At 46.1% G+C, this 14,101-nt stretch overlaps 1 long non-coding RNA gene across 1 annotated transcript; it reads right to left on the bottom strand.

Moving 5' to 3' along the window:
- Positions 1–1,385: 1,385 nt before the first annotated feature.
- Positions 1,386–13,539, bottom strand: LOC113933975. The gene is made up of 5 exons (XR_003523549.1): positions 13,434–13,539; positions 12,426–12,477; positions 9,291–9,423; positions 3,329–3,450; positions 1,386–1,616 (listed from the first exon to the last, which is right to left on the bottom strand). It is a non-coding gene; the product is annotated as an uncharacterized LOC113933975 (long non-coding RNA).
- Between the last annotated feature and the right edge of the window lie 562 nt (positions 13,540–14,101).

Below are 14,101 nucleotides of genomic sequence, written 5' to 3'. Positions count from 1 at the left end.
ATAGATCCCCCTACAGCAGGCACGAGACGCCCAGCCAAGGTCACGTCTGAGATGATTACACCCATTGGTCCCGCGGCCAGAGGTAGCTGCACAGACGGGCCACGAACTCAGGGGTCCCTAAGGCTCTGTGCACGTTCCCCTGGGGGTGAGGGATGGGCAGAGGCGCACAAAGGCATCTCAGAGGACAAGAAATGATTTCGTTAGCTACCGAAATCCTGACTGTTTTGTGAAATTTTATTTGGCCTCTGGGGAAAGAACTCGCTGTAATCTAACAAGGGCAAAAGCACACATGTGGGGAAAAAACTCAGCTCTTAAAATGCAAAGGCTGGACGGTGCTTTCTGGAGATTGCACTGAGGTAAAGTCAATGGTAAAAGAGACATCCGTCTAGAAAGGATGAACATTTCATGAGAATCACAGGGCAGGTTTAGAGAAGACATTTTCCTAAGTAATACGAGTGAGCTTTGAGCAACAAAGTTAGCTTTTAAGAAATGCTAGAATTCTCTTTATTACATTAGGAAGGTTTGGGATCAATAGGGAATCCACTGTGTAGTTAGGATGCGATGCACATAACAAAAACCAAAGGTGTTTAAAAATTAAATACCAAAAGTCGCGATTGTTCTGTCTTTACAGAATTTTCCAAACCCACTCACTTTCTATCATATCACATGATCTGCATAACCTAATATGGCAGAAGAATAGCCTGCATTACACTTTTTATTTTTAAAAAAGTAGCTTTTTTGAGATATGATTCACATACCATACAGCTCACCCATTTAAAGTGTGTGATCCATTGGTTTTCAGTACATTCACAGAGTTGTGCAAACATTACCACTATCTAATTCGAGAGCATTTTTGAAAATAAACCCTGCGCCCATTATGAGTCAATCCAAATTCCCTCTTTTCCCCAGTCTCTGACAACCATTAATCTACTTTCTGTCTCTATGCATTTATGTATTCTAGATATTTCATATAAACGGAATACTATAATGTGTGATGCTGTGGGTTGAACTGTGTCCCGTCAAAATTTAGATGTTGAAGTCTGAACCCCCAACACCTCAGAATGTGACCTTATTTGGAAATAGGGTCCTTGCAGGTGCAATTAGTTCAGCTGAGGTCATTAGTGTAGGCCTTAATCCAACATGACTGATGACCTTATAAAAAGGGGAGATTTGGACACAGGGGGCACGCCATGTGAAGATGAGGGTAGGGATCAGGGTGATGCTTCTACCAGCCAGGGAATGCCAAAGATTGCCAGCAAGCCACCAGAAGCTAGGTGAGGGGCAGCCAACAGGTTCTCCCTCATGGCCCCCAGAAGAAATCAACCCTGCTGACACCTTGATCTTGGACTTCCAGCCTCCAGAACCATGAGACAGTACATTTCTGTTATCAAAGCCACCCAGACTGCAGTACTGTGTTAGGGCAAACAAAAACATGTGGCCTCTTGTGACTGGCTTCTTTCACCTAGTGGGCTTTCGAGGCTCACCCATGTTGTAGTAGGTAGTTCTTCATTCCCTTTTGACGACCAAAGAATACTCCACTGTATGGATTCTGTTGTAGGACTATACCACATTTTACTTGTCCATTCATCTCTTGAGGGACTTTTGGGTTTCGTTTCCTATTATGGAAAAAATGCTGCTGTGACCATTCATGTACAAGTTTTTGTGTGGACATCAATTTTCATTTCTCTTGGTTGTATACCTATATTTCTGTTTTACAGGTATGGAAGCAGGCCTCATGAGGTGACTTGCCCAAAGTTACTAGCTAGAACATGGAAGAGCTGCTCCTCTAACCTAGATGTGTTTGAGTCCAAATCAGGGCTCTTTCAACTATACTAGGCTGTACACACTCACATTCATGCAAAGACGTTCCTACATAAATGCATCGTACTGTACAAGGCATATTTGTTTGAGCCTACTGCTTTGACCAGCGTGCAGAAGTTCAGCAAAAGCAATCAAACAGACGTGGCATGGTGCCGAGGGAGATAAATGAGACTTCCAAAGAATAAATAAGGGAGGACATTGATTTGAATATCACCAAGGGATAGACCAAAAAATATTTAAGAGGGTATAAAGAGATTGGTGAATAGCAAATGGCCTAAACTTGGCCTTCAGAAGTGTGCACACAACTTCTATTGATTACGATGAGATTTCTGGAAACAAATGCACTTTACCAGAAGCATAGTACAAAAGTCAAGGATGTTTATGCGTAGAGAGCCACATTTGAAACCTGCTCTAACCATCCAGTTCCCCCCTGAGGGCAGGGGAAGTCTTCGTAAGCAAAGACACTGACGATGGGGTTCGTGCGGGAAGATTTGATTTCACCATGTCTGTGAGTGAGCAGGATCAGAAGCTATTCTGGGCGGCCTCAAAGGAAAAGCGCCAGCAATCATAAATAAAGAAGAAGTCAAGCGTGTCCAGTGGTCATATCAAATATGACATTGCTGAAGAACGTGTGAACATGGTATCTTTCAAACTGCTGCTTCTCTTTTCAAAAATAGAAAATGCCTTGTCCCAGGCAACAACAGCATTCACTACAGTTGAAATCTGATGGAAGGTAAAGTAATTTGGGACAGAAAGAAAAAAAGTTGCATTTACAGAAGTGCAAGATTCAGCCATTCAGGCAACAAATATTTATTTTCGACACTCTGCCTGTCATTCTGTTCCTACTGTTCTCTAGTCCCTTACCCTGCTTCCTTTTTTTTTTTTTTTTTCTCCTTCTTACTTTCTTACTGCTACCTGAACATATATAAGCAGATCGATTCCTTGCTTACTGCCTGCGATGGTCAATTTCATGTGTCCAACTGGCCGGGCTGTACGGATCTAGACATTTGGTCAAATATTCTTCTGGGTGTGTCTGTGAGAGTGGTTTTGGATGATATTAACATTTGAATCGATAGACAGAGTAAAGCAGATTGCTCTCCCTAATGCAGGTGGCCCTCATCCAATCATTAAAAGAGCTGAGTCCAACAAAAGGACTGAGGAAGAGGGAACTTTACCTTCCTGGCTCTTGAGCTGGACACTGAATTCTTCCTGCCCTCAAACTGGAACTGGCAGGATGAGCTCTCTGCTCTTCAGGTCTCTGGGCTCAAGCTAGGATTATATCACTGGCTTTCCTGGGTTCCCAGCTTGCCAAACGCAGATCCTGGGACTTCTTAGCCTCCATAACTGCATGCGCTAATTCCTCAGAATAAATCTCTTGATATAGATACACAGATACAACAAATACAGATATAAATATCGGTATAGATAGATCCTGTTGGTTCTGTTTCCCTGGAGAACTCTGACACATTGCCCGTCTCCCTACTGGAGTGCAAGCTCTCCCACTCACCTCGCTTCCTGATGATGCCTCCAGCCTCCTACGTCGTCTGTCTGGTTCTCCTTTCGCCTCTTCCCGTACCATTTCCCACAAACGGGGCATGCCATTCTCCTGCTTAAAGTCTGAAAGGATTCCTGTGGGGTAGAGAAGGTTGTATAGTGAGAGATGTCCGGGCTCCCTGTTCTTGAGCACCTGACAGCAGGCAGCCACAGATGGAGACACTTTCAGACCCCCTCTCTGACTTAGGTGATCTCACTTGTGTCCAGGTCACCTCCTGTTCACTCCCCTAATTTCGGCATCACCCCCTTGGGTGAGAGATCCTGGTAGTCATCTTGGAGCACCTGGCAGCCGAGCTGGGCTACCTGTCCTCTTTCCTCCTCGCCTTCCTCCAAGAATTCCTACCAGCTCACACTCGGGCTCAGGCTCACCACCAGCAGATCAGCCCTGTCCCCACAGCCTGGGTAACAAGCTCAGGCATGCACTCAGCTCGCCTGCTGGCACACTGCAGGCATTCAAAGACTGGTAGTACTTAATTTTCTTAATTACAGCTTTGGTGAGATTGTAATTCTCATACCGTAAAGTTCACCCTTTTAAAGTGTACAATTTGGTGATCTCTTCAGAGTTGTGCAACCATCAATATTACCTATTTTCAAAACATTTTCATCACTCCCCAAAAACCCTGTACCCATCAGTAGTCCCTCCCTTGCCCCCCGCCCCCCACAATCCCTGGTGACCATGGATCGGTTTTCCATCTCTAAGGATTTGCCTATTCTGGACATTTCATATAAAGAGAAACATATGGGGCGCCTGTGTGGCTCAGTTGGTTAAGCGTCTGCCTTCAGCTCAGGTCACGATCCCAGGGTCCTGGGATCAAGCCCCACATCAGGGAGCCTGCTTCTACCTCTCCCTCTGCATGCCACTCCCCTTGCTTGTGCTCTCTCTCTCTCTCTGTAAAATAAATCAATAAAATCTTTTAAAAAAATAAAAGAGAATCATACAACATGTGGTCTTTCATGTCTGATTCTTTAACGTCATGTTTTCAAGGTTTGTCTGTGTTCTAGCGTGTTACCAGCAATTCGTTCCTTTATATTGCCAAATGATATTCCATTCCATTCCATATGTCACATTTTGTGTGTCCATTCCTCATTTGATGGACGTTTGGGTTGTTTCTGCTTTGGGGCTATTATGAAAAATGCTTCTGTGAATATTCATGTACAAGCTTTTGAGTGCACACACATGCGGACATGGGTGTATACTAGTAACGGAATTGCTGAGTCATATGGCAACTGTGTATTTAACTAACCCAGGAAATGCCAAACTTCAAAAGTGGTTGTAGCATTTTACATTCCCACCAGCAATGTGGGAGGGTTCTAATTTCTTCACATTCTCAACCCTTGGCATTTTCTGCCTTCTTTGTTTTAGCCATCCTAGTTGGGGGAGCACTTTTTTGTTTTTTAAAGATTTTATTTATTTATTTATTTATTTGAGAGAGAGAATGAGAGAGAGAGAGAGAGCATGAGAGGGGGGAGGGCCAGAGGGAGAAGCAGACTCCCCGCCGAGCAGGGAGCCCGATGCAGGACTCCATCCCGGGACTCCAGGATCATGACCTGAGGTGAAGGCAGTCACCCAACCAACTGAGCCACCCAGGCGCCCGGGGGAGCACTTAATATTAACTGTCGGGTCTGGTATAAATTCTGGCCCAGCTTCCCTGTGGCCCATCCTTCACCATCCTGGCTCATCGTAGTCCCTAGACCTCGTACTTTGCTTCCACCTAGCATCCCATGTCCTTCCCCTGGTTCCATCCCTCACCTTCTTATGCATCGAGACACCTTTGTGTCTTTGAGCCGTTGTGATTGTCCCACTCCAAACTAGACAAACATCTAGAACCATGTAAGGCCACCTGCATGAAAAACATGGCTGCTCTCTGGAGCCTCAGCTGTTAGGAATGTTCTTGGCTACAGAGTCCAGCCCACATCAAGCCCAAGTACCCTTTGGGTACTGTCCTTTTAGGCACCATAAAGGAAGGAGGAATTAGCTCTGATTTGGGTCATTTCAAACAACAGTTAATGATGCATGGTGATGATGATAATATTGGGCAACATTTATTTATTCAGTACTTACCATGGGCCTGGCACTGTGCTAAGCACTAACACATATGCTCTTTGTTAACCTTTATAACAATCTCATGGGGGGGGGTATAGTTATTCCCATTTTACCGATGAGGAAATTCTATAGAAAGGACAAGTCACTTGCTCAAGGCACACGGCATGCAAACATTGGAATATAAATCCTGGATTATCTGAGGCAGAAGCCAAATGCTTAATTGGCATGCAGGGCCTCCTTCTGCTTCTGAGATGGAGTAGGTACAGTCCTGCACCCCACTTCCAGATACCATAATCTGCATTAGTCTCCTATTGCCACTGTAACAAGTTAACATGAACTTAGTGGCTGCAAACAACACAGATTTAGTATCTTATAGTTCTGGAGGTCAGAGTCTTCCCTGGGCCTTAGTAGGCTAAAATAAAAGATGTCAGCAGGGCCGCATTTTTTCTTGGAGGCTCTGGGGGGAAATCCATTTTCCCACCTTCTCCAACCTCCAGAGTATTCCTCTGCCGGTGGCTCCTTCCTCCATCCTTAAAGCCAACAATGACTGCTTGAGTCTTTCTCCCATGTTTCACTTTGACCTTCTCTTGTGCCTCTTTTGTTCAGTTATAACGATCCTTGTGGTTCCATTGGGTGCACCCAGATAATCCGGGATAGTCTCTCTCTCTTAAAGTCAGTTGATTAGCAAACTTAATTCCATCTACTACCTTAATGTAACCATCTACTACTCTGCCATGTAACCTAATATATTCTTTGGTTCCAGAATTAGGACATTAACATCTTTGGAGGCCATTATTCTGCCTACCACAGGGAGCTCAGAGTGTGGGTAGGGTGACAGGCATAGATATAAATCCTTTCAGCTGAGGGGCCTCTTGGTAGAAGAAGAATGTGCTGAGTTCCCATGCGCCTGCCATCAAAGCTATTCTAGCTAATAATTTCCCCTGTTTTTCTCCAGGACTCTTACACCACCTTATTCATTAAACAGTCTTGCCAAAGACAACCTACAATCCCTGTGTCTTAGTGTTTTGCCTCCTCTCCCCCACTGGTTGATATCCAACATATAAGAGATTTTGGTGATCGCCTCATCTGTTGGTGATGGACATGAGGGAGGGACTCTGGGGGCAGCCCCCGTACCAGACAGAGGTGTCTATGAAATCTGGATTCTTTCATATTCGTGAGTAGGAAGTATAGACCCATGTCAGGATAAACAACTCTGAGTTGGGGGCAAAGATACAGTAGAAAGCTGACAGATACCACCTGTCATTAGATATTGTTACAATTTGGAGGGGGAGCTAAGTTTTGGGGAGGAGGGATGATGAACAGTTGGAATGGAGAGGTTCTGTTCTTTGTCTTTTGTTTTTAACAACCTTTCTAGGATGACCACTTTGGATCTGAACCAGTGAAGAGCTAGGACTCTCAGACTATGGGTCTCTTTTTCATTTTGTTCACCCTGGGACCAAAAAGGGCCAAAGCTACTGGATGGGGCTCCAGGTTCACAGGCTCCACAACCCTTTACAAATGCAGTAAGTGTCCCGATACATGCAACAACATGGGTGAACCTTAAAACATGCCAAGAGAAAGAAGTCCGTCACAAAAGGCCACGTATTTATGATTCCATTTCAATGAAACCTCCAGAATAAGCGAATCTGTAGAGACAGGAAGTAGATTCATGATTGCAGGGGCTGGAGGAGCTGAGGGAAAATGGTGAGGGACTGCTAATGGGTTTCTTTGTGGGGGGGGGGTTGGAAAATATTCTGAAATTGGATAGCGGTGATGGTTGCGCAGCTCTGAATATACCACTGAATTGTATGCTTCAAAAGAGTGAATTTTGTGCTGTATGAATTATATCTTACTTAAGCTGTTACTTTTAAAAATGTGATAAGTATAAAAGGCATTTGGGGACACAGGAAAGGCCTCTTAGTCAAGGGGGCTTTGAGAAAGGCTCTTCAGCAGAGATGATGCTATGGCCATAGCTGGAAGAGGAGTGTCAGGTGACCGAAGATGGGAAGGGCATTCCACACAGAGGGAACAGCATGGATAAAGACATGGTGGGGTGAATAAGCACGGCATCCCCAGAGCTGTCCTGCTAAGGCCAGTCTGCCTGGATCCGAGGCTTGATAGATGACTGTAGTAGATAGGTGAATGGATAGATGGATGGACAGATAGATGGACAGTGGGTGGATGGATGCAGTGGCCACACAGGGACACATAATCCAATGATCTTATCCAATACTTATCTCAGTCCTTATGGAGCACTTGTTGGGTCATACTAGGAATTTGGAGAATGTCAGAGAAGACATTCCCCTCGGGGAGATTGCAGTCTATTTGAAGAGAAAGTCCCAAGGGCAGAGCAAAGGGGTCAGTAATGGAGCCAAATTACTCTGCTGCTAGGAGACTTCAGAGGAGAGGGACCAATGTTACATTTAAGAGAAGAACAGAGGAACCAGAGAAGGAAGCAGAGTCAGAGAGATAGAACAGGAAGCAGCATGGGATACCCTCACCCCCTAACTCAGCAGGGAGAAAAGCAGCCACGGAACAGGCTCTCGGGACACCTACAGGGGAGCATGCCTTTCAGGGGAGAGCCGCAGCCTGGGACTTAGGAGACCTGGGTGTTTGTCCCCTTTCTTTGAGTTCCTGTGTGACTGTGGGCTAGTCACTAACCCTCTCTGTGCTCTACTTCCTCATCTATATGTTGATGAATGTGACCTGGAAAGCTTCAAAGGCCCTTCCACGAGGCTGAGTTCGGCGGAGTTTGAGCCTTTAGCAAAGCAAGGGCAGAAACACCATTTCAAGTCGATGCCAGGTAGGGTGCTAGAGGAAAGAACATAATCCCTGGAGTTAGACAGTCCTGGATTCTCATCCAGCTGCACCCCTTCCTAGACCCCCATGTCTTGTGCAAGTGCCTTAACATGCTTATCTCACAGAGTTGTGAGAACTGAAGTCAATTTTAAAAATATATGCACTGTTTCTGAAGCCCTCAATATGTCAGTTTTAAAAAATGTTCATTCCTGTCCCCTGGTTTTAGTTTTGTTTAGTGCACACATTTTAGGTCTTAGTCCGCATGGTGCCCCCTTCTCTCCCTGGGGAAGCTGCAGCAGCCAGATTAACACTACATAACCCTGTTCCCTCAGCCACAGTTGATTGGACCAGAGATGGTCACCTGACCCAAACTGGGCCAGACTGAATTTAGAATTGGGGCAGACACCAGTCAGACTCTGCTGGGTGCTTGAGACAGCAAGTGATGCATCTGAGAGTCAAGTTTGCTTGAGGAAACAGAGGGAGGGAGAGAATGAGGGAGAATGGGAGGGAGGGAGGAAAGAAGGAAGGGGTTCCTTTATCATGCCTTGATTTAATCTGGCCAGCTGCTAATCAAGGACGCGGTCACCTCTGATGAGATATATCCCTGAACTGGCCAGGCTGAAGGCAGGTGACATCTTGACTGATGTCACCAAGTCACAGCAGGGTCCCTCCTGTACTCTGCGCCTGACAGGAACCCCTCTGGGGAAGAGAGGGTTCAAAAGCAGACAAGAGGAAGGCCCCTGCTGAGATGGGCTGACACTGGCCAGAAATCACCTCCTCCTGGGGGGCCGGGGATTAAAGGGGGTATGTGGCTGCATTAAGGAATAGAGCTAACTGGTTCCTGTTCAGGGCTCCCATTGAGGATACCTGTGACGATAAGGAAGACAGGAATCTAAGCCACCTGACTACATTTTTGTGGAGGCGGGAACGTGCTTCAGGGTCCTGTGTTGTTCCGGTGACCAGGCTTTGGGGTGCCATCTGCCAAAGCTGTTCTCCGTCCTAGGGTCCCTCCATTGGTTCCTCCACATCAGCCATCCCGTGCCTTCCCCTGCCCACAAACGTCTCTCCATACCTTCATCTCATCTTCTGGTTCACCACCGCCGCGTCTTCCTGAATCTTGGCTCCTGCTCACTGCCTTCTCTGTGTCTCTTGGCTTCTGCCCTTGCACAGAGCCCTGCTTCTCTCCAGAGGCCCACTCTCAAGCCCTGAGAGAGAGAGAGAGATAGAGAGAGAAAGAGAGAGAGACGGTGCTGGCTCCATTGGTCACTGTTCTCTGTGCTGGGGATTCGTCTCCTGCCGTGCCGCCTCCAAAGCCGCTGGCCTGCCGCAGGTGGCGGGGTGTGTGTGTGTGTGTGTGTGTGTGTGTGTGTGTGTGTGTGTGTGTGTGTGTGTGTGTGTGTGTGTGTGTGTGTGTGTGTGTGTGTGTGTGTGTGTGTGTGTGTGTGTGTGTGTGTGTGTGTGTGTGTGTGTGTGTGTGTGTGTGTGTGTGTGTGTGTGTGTGTGTGTGTGTGTGTGTGTCTGTCTCTACCTTTCTGTCAGGTGCAAACCTTCATCCAGTGCGCAAGGGGTGGGTCACACAGGTGGCTTTCTTCTAGAAGGGGCGGTGGGCATGGCAACTCTCCGAGCATAATACATCTCTCTCCAGTATACATGGAGAAGGAGCAAATGAGATTGTGGAGGTGGATATGCTTTTGAAAAGTAGAATGGATTGTACTGGCCCAAAATATGAATTATTGATGACATTAACAAGGCCATTAGGTCGCTATCTGTGGAAGTTTTGCTTCCCTGGAACTTGTTGGCCAAGGGCCATGGTTACCGATGGCCATGGTCTTTGATTCCCAAACCCTCTCTGGAACACCCAGCCCCTCTCCCATTAGTGCTGCTTCTTCTAGAATCCCCCTTTCCTGCTTCCCTGCTGTGGCTCTGGCCGCTCAGGGCTCACAGATCTCCTTCAGGCTCCCAAAGTTTTCCCAGGTGTTTTCACTTTAGAGCTACTTCCATGGAGGACTTGGAACATTCCAACGGCCTGGGGAATCAGCTTCCTAGTCTTTCCAGCCCTGCCCACAGGGACTTGGGGGGAGGAGCTGTGGCTGTCTTAAAGCCCCCTAGTTCACGTATTCTAGGCCTTGGAGAGGAAGCCTCCACCTCTGTCAAGACCCCAAATTCTAGAGAAGGGACCTGGACTGATTTAGCTTGGGTCAGAGGTCCATACCAGGACCATCTGCTAGAGCCAAGGGCCATGTGGTACAAACACACCTCCGTAGCTGGAGAACAGGCAACAGTGGAGGGGCTTCTTGAGAGCCAAGCAGACACCACTGATGGTACCAACCACAGGTCCTGCACACCAAGGAAACCGGCGCGCATCAGAGGCTGTGCTGTGCCCTCAGATCACCCTCCAGCATTTGAACCAGTGACCCATGCTGGCGTCCATTCACCGGACACCCTGCTTCCCTGTGGAGCTTCCTGCCCACCTCAGGTCCTCAGAGACAGCCTTTCCTCTTTCTCCCCTTTCTATTTATTTATTCATTCATTTTATTTATATTTTATCTTTTTTAAAGATTTGATTTATTTGAGGGGCGCCTGAGTGGCTCAGTCATTAAGCGTCTGCCTTCGACTGGGATCGAGCCCCGCATCCAGCTCCCTGCTCCGCGGGAAGCCTGCTTCTCCCTCTCCCACTCGCCCTGCTTGTGTTCCCTCTCTCGTCTCCCACTCACCCTGCTTGTGTTCCCTCTCTCGCTGTCTCTCTCTGTCAAATAAACAAACAAAATCTTAAAAAAAAAAAAAAGATTTGATTTATTTGAAAGAGAGAGCACCAGTCGGGGGAGGGGCAGAGGAGAGGGAGAAGCAGGCTCCCCCCTGAGCAGGGAGCCCCACGCAGGGCTTGATCTCACAACACTGGGATGGTGTCCTGAGCTGAAGGCAGACCCTTAACCGACTGAGCCACCCAGGCGCCACTCCTCTCTCCCCTTTTTAACTTGAGCATTTTTCCTTTATGTGGCAGGGCTGGACTCTCAGGCCCAAAATACCTTTCACTTACTGTGGAATCCGAGGAATGAAGGATGGGGAGGGGGTAGCTTATCAGACAATTGGCCCTAGTATCTCTGAGGTCCCAGGCTGATATGCAGCTTAGGCCCCTCTTCTCCTACCTCCCTTTTCTGGTAATAGCTTTACTAAGATATAATTCACATACCATACAATTCACTCAGTTAAAATGTACAATTCAATGTTTTTTGTGTGTGTATTCCCAACAATCAATTTTCAACATCCCCCCCATCCCCATTAGTGTCACTCCTTTTTCCCCTTAATACCTCCCCCCAGCTGTAGGCAACCCTCCTCTCTACACTCGGTCTCTGTATATTTGCCTCTGCCGGACCTTTCACGCAAGTGGAATCACACAATACGTGGTGTTTTATGATTGGCTTCTTTCACTTAAGATTTTCAAAGTTCTGGCCAACAGACACATGAAGAGATGTTCAACATCACTAATCATCAGGTAAATGCAAATCAAAACCACAATAGGTTATCATCTCACACCTGTCAGAATGGCTAAAATAAAAAACACAAGAAACAACAATGTTGGCAAGGATGTGGAGAAAAAAGAACACTCGTGCACTGTTGGTGGGAATGCAGACTGGTGCAGCCATCATGGAAGGTCCCTCATACGGAGATTCCCTCAAAAAACTAAAAATAGAATTACTAGTAACTCCACTAGAGGGAAATTTACCCAAAGAATATGAAAGCACTAATTTGAAAACATATATGCCCCCCTATGTTTATCACAGCATTATTTACAATAGCCAGACTATGGAAACAACCCAAATGCCCATTGATAGATGAATGGATAAAGATGTGGTGTGTATATATATGTATATATGTGTAAACACACACACACACACACACACACACACACACACACACACACACACACACTGGACTACTACTCAGCCATAAAAAATGAAATCTTGCCATTTGCAGCAACATGGATGGATCTAGAAGCTATAATGGATATATATAAGTGAAATAAGTCAGAGAAAGACAAATACCATATAATTTCACTCATATGTGGAATTTAAGAAACAAAGGAAAAAAATGACAAAAAACAAGAAACCACAGATTCTTAACTATAGAGAACAAACTGATGGTCACCAGAGGGGAGGTGGGTGGGGAGATGGGTGAACTAGGTGACATGGATTAAGAGCACACTTACTGTGATGAGCACTGAATAACGTATAGCATGGTTGAATCACCGTATTGTACACCTGAAACAAATGTAACACTGTACATTAATTGTACTGGACTTTCAAAAATAAATCAATTTTTTTAAAAACTAAATTTATTAAAATAGGAAGCGGGCCAATTTGGCCTGTGGGACATAGTTTGCCAACTGCTAAGAGTCCCTCTGGCTTTAAAATATAAAAGGTTTGGGCGCCTGGGTGGCTCAGTTGGTTAAGCGACTGCCTTCGGCTCAGGTCATGATCCTGGAGTCCCGGGATCGGGTCCCGCATCGGGCTCCCTGCTCGGCAGGGAGTCTGCTTCTCCCTCTGACCCTCTCCCCTCTCGTGCTGTCTCTCTATCTCATTCTCTCTCTCAAATAAATAAATAAAATCTTTAAAAAAAATAAAATAAAATATAAAAGTTTTGATGATCTGCAAAAAAAAAAAAAGAAGAAAGAAAAAAGGAAGGAAGGAAGGAAGGAAGGAAGGAAGGAAGGAAGGAAGGAAGGAAGGAAGGAAGGAAGGAAGAAAGAAAGAAAGAAAGAAAGAAAGAAAGAAAGAAAGAAAGAAAGAAAGAAAGAAAGAAAGAAAGAAAGAAAGAAAGAAAGAAAGAAAGAAAAGGAAAAAAGAAGAAAAAAGATTTTCGAGGTTCAGCCCTGTGATAGCAGGTGCCAGGACTTTATTTTCTCTCATGGTGGAATCATATTCTGTTGTATGGATGTAGTACATTTTATTTATCCATTCATCAGTTGATGGACATTTGCGTTGTTCCTACTTTGGGGCAATTATGACTAACGTTGCTATGAAGATACAAGTTCTTGTGTGGACATGTGTCTTCATTTCTCCTGGGTATATAGCCAAGAGTGGTATTGCTAGGTCGTATAGTAGCTCTGTGTTCAACTTTTTGAGGACCTGCCAGATTGTTTTCCAAAGCAGCCCTGCCATTTTGCATTCCCATCAGTAGTGTATGAGGGCTCCAAGTTCTCTACACCTTCACTTACACTTGTGATCATTTGTCTCCTTGATTAAAGCCCTGAGTTCTTACTGACCATCCTTGAAGGCCGTGCTCAGAGGCTCCCTTTTCAGTGATCCCTTCCTTACTCCCTGGCTTCTCTCCTTGGAGCTCCCCACCTCCGCATCATGATTCCATGGAATGCGGCATTTATAACTCAAATGATGCCATAGAAGGGACTCATGGGGGTGGGGGCACAGCCAGAACCAGCTCCCCTCTGGCATGTGGTATGACCTGAAAAGAGATTAAGGAAAGCCCAAGCGAAACCAGATCTCCAGAAGTTGCTGTCACTAGTGGAAGTTCGGAAGTTTCCATTAGAGGTGCTCCTCTGGGACAAGGGGCTGGCCCTGAGCTTATTCGGGGTTCGGCTGGTTTGTAAAACAGAAATTCACTTAACTCCGTGTCCGAGATGCATTGTGTGTGTGCATGGACCTGTGTGTGCATATTTGGCATTCACTCCCCATTGGTCTGAAAAGGGTACTTTGATTTTTTTTTTTTTAAACCATTCGTCATCTTCTCAGTCTATTTGGTTGAGGTGGGCCTGACCCTAATCCTCAGATCCAGAGGTAATGGGCTCACTGGTTGACCCATCAACAGTGAATGGGTCAGGGTGGTCACATGACCCAGGCGGGGCCACTGAACGTCAGCCCTGGGACC

Source organism: Zalophus californianus, chromosome 13, assembly GCF_009762305.2.
Source record: "Zalophus californianus isolate mZalCal1 chromosome 13, mZalCal1.pri.v2, whole genome shotgun sequence".
Taxonomy (NCBI): Eukaryota; Metazoa; Chordata; class Mammalia; order Carnivora; family Otariidae; genus Zalophus; species Zalophus californianus.
Note: the sequence above shows the minus strand (reverse complement) of the source record. Positions and strands in the feature narration are given on the sequence as shown.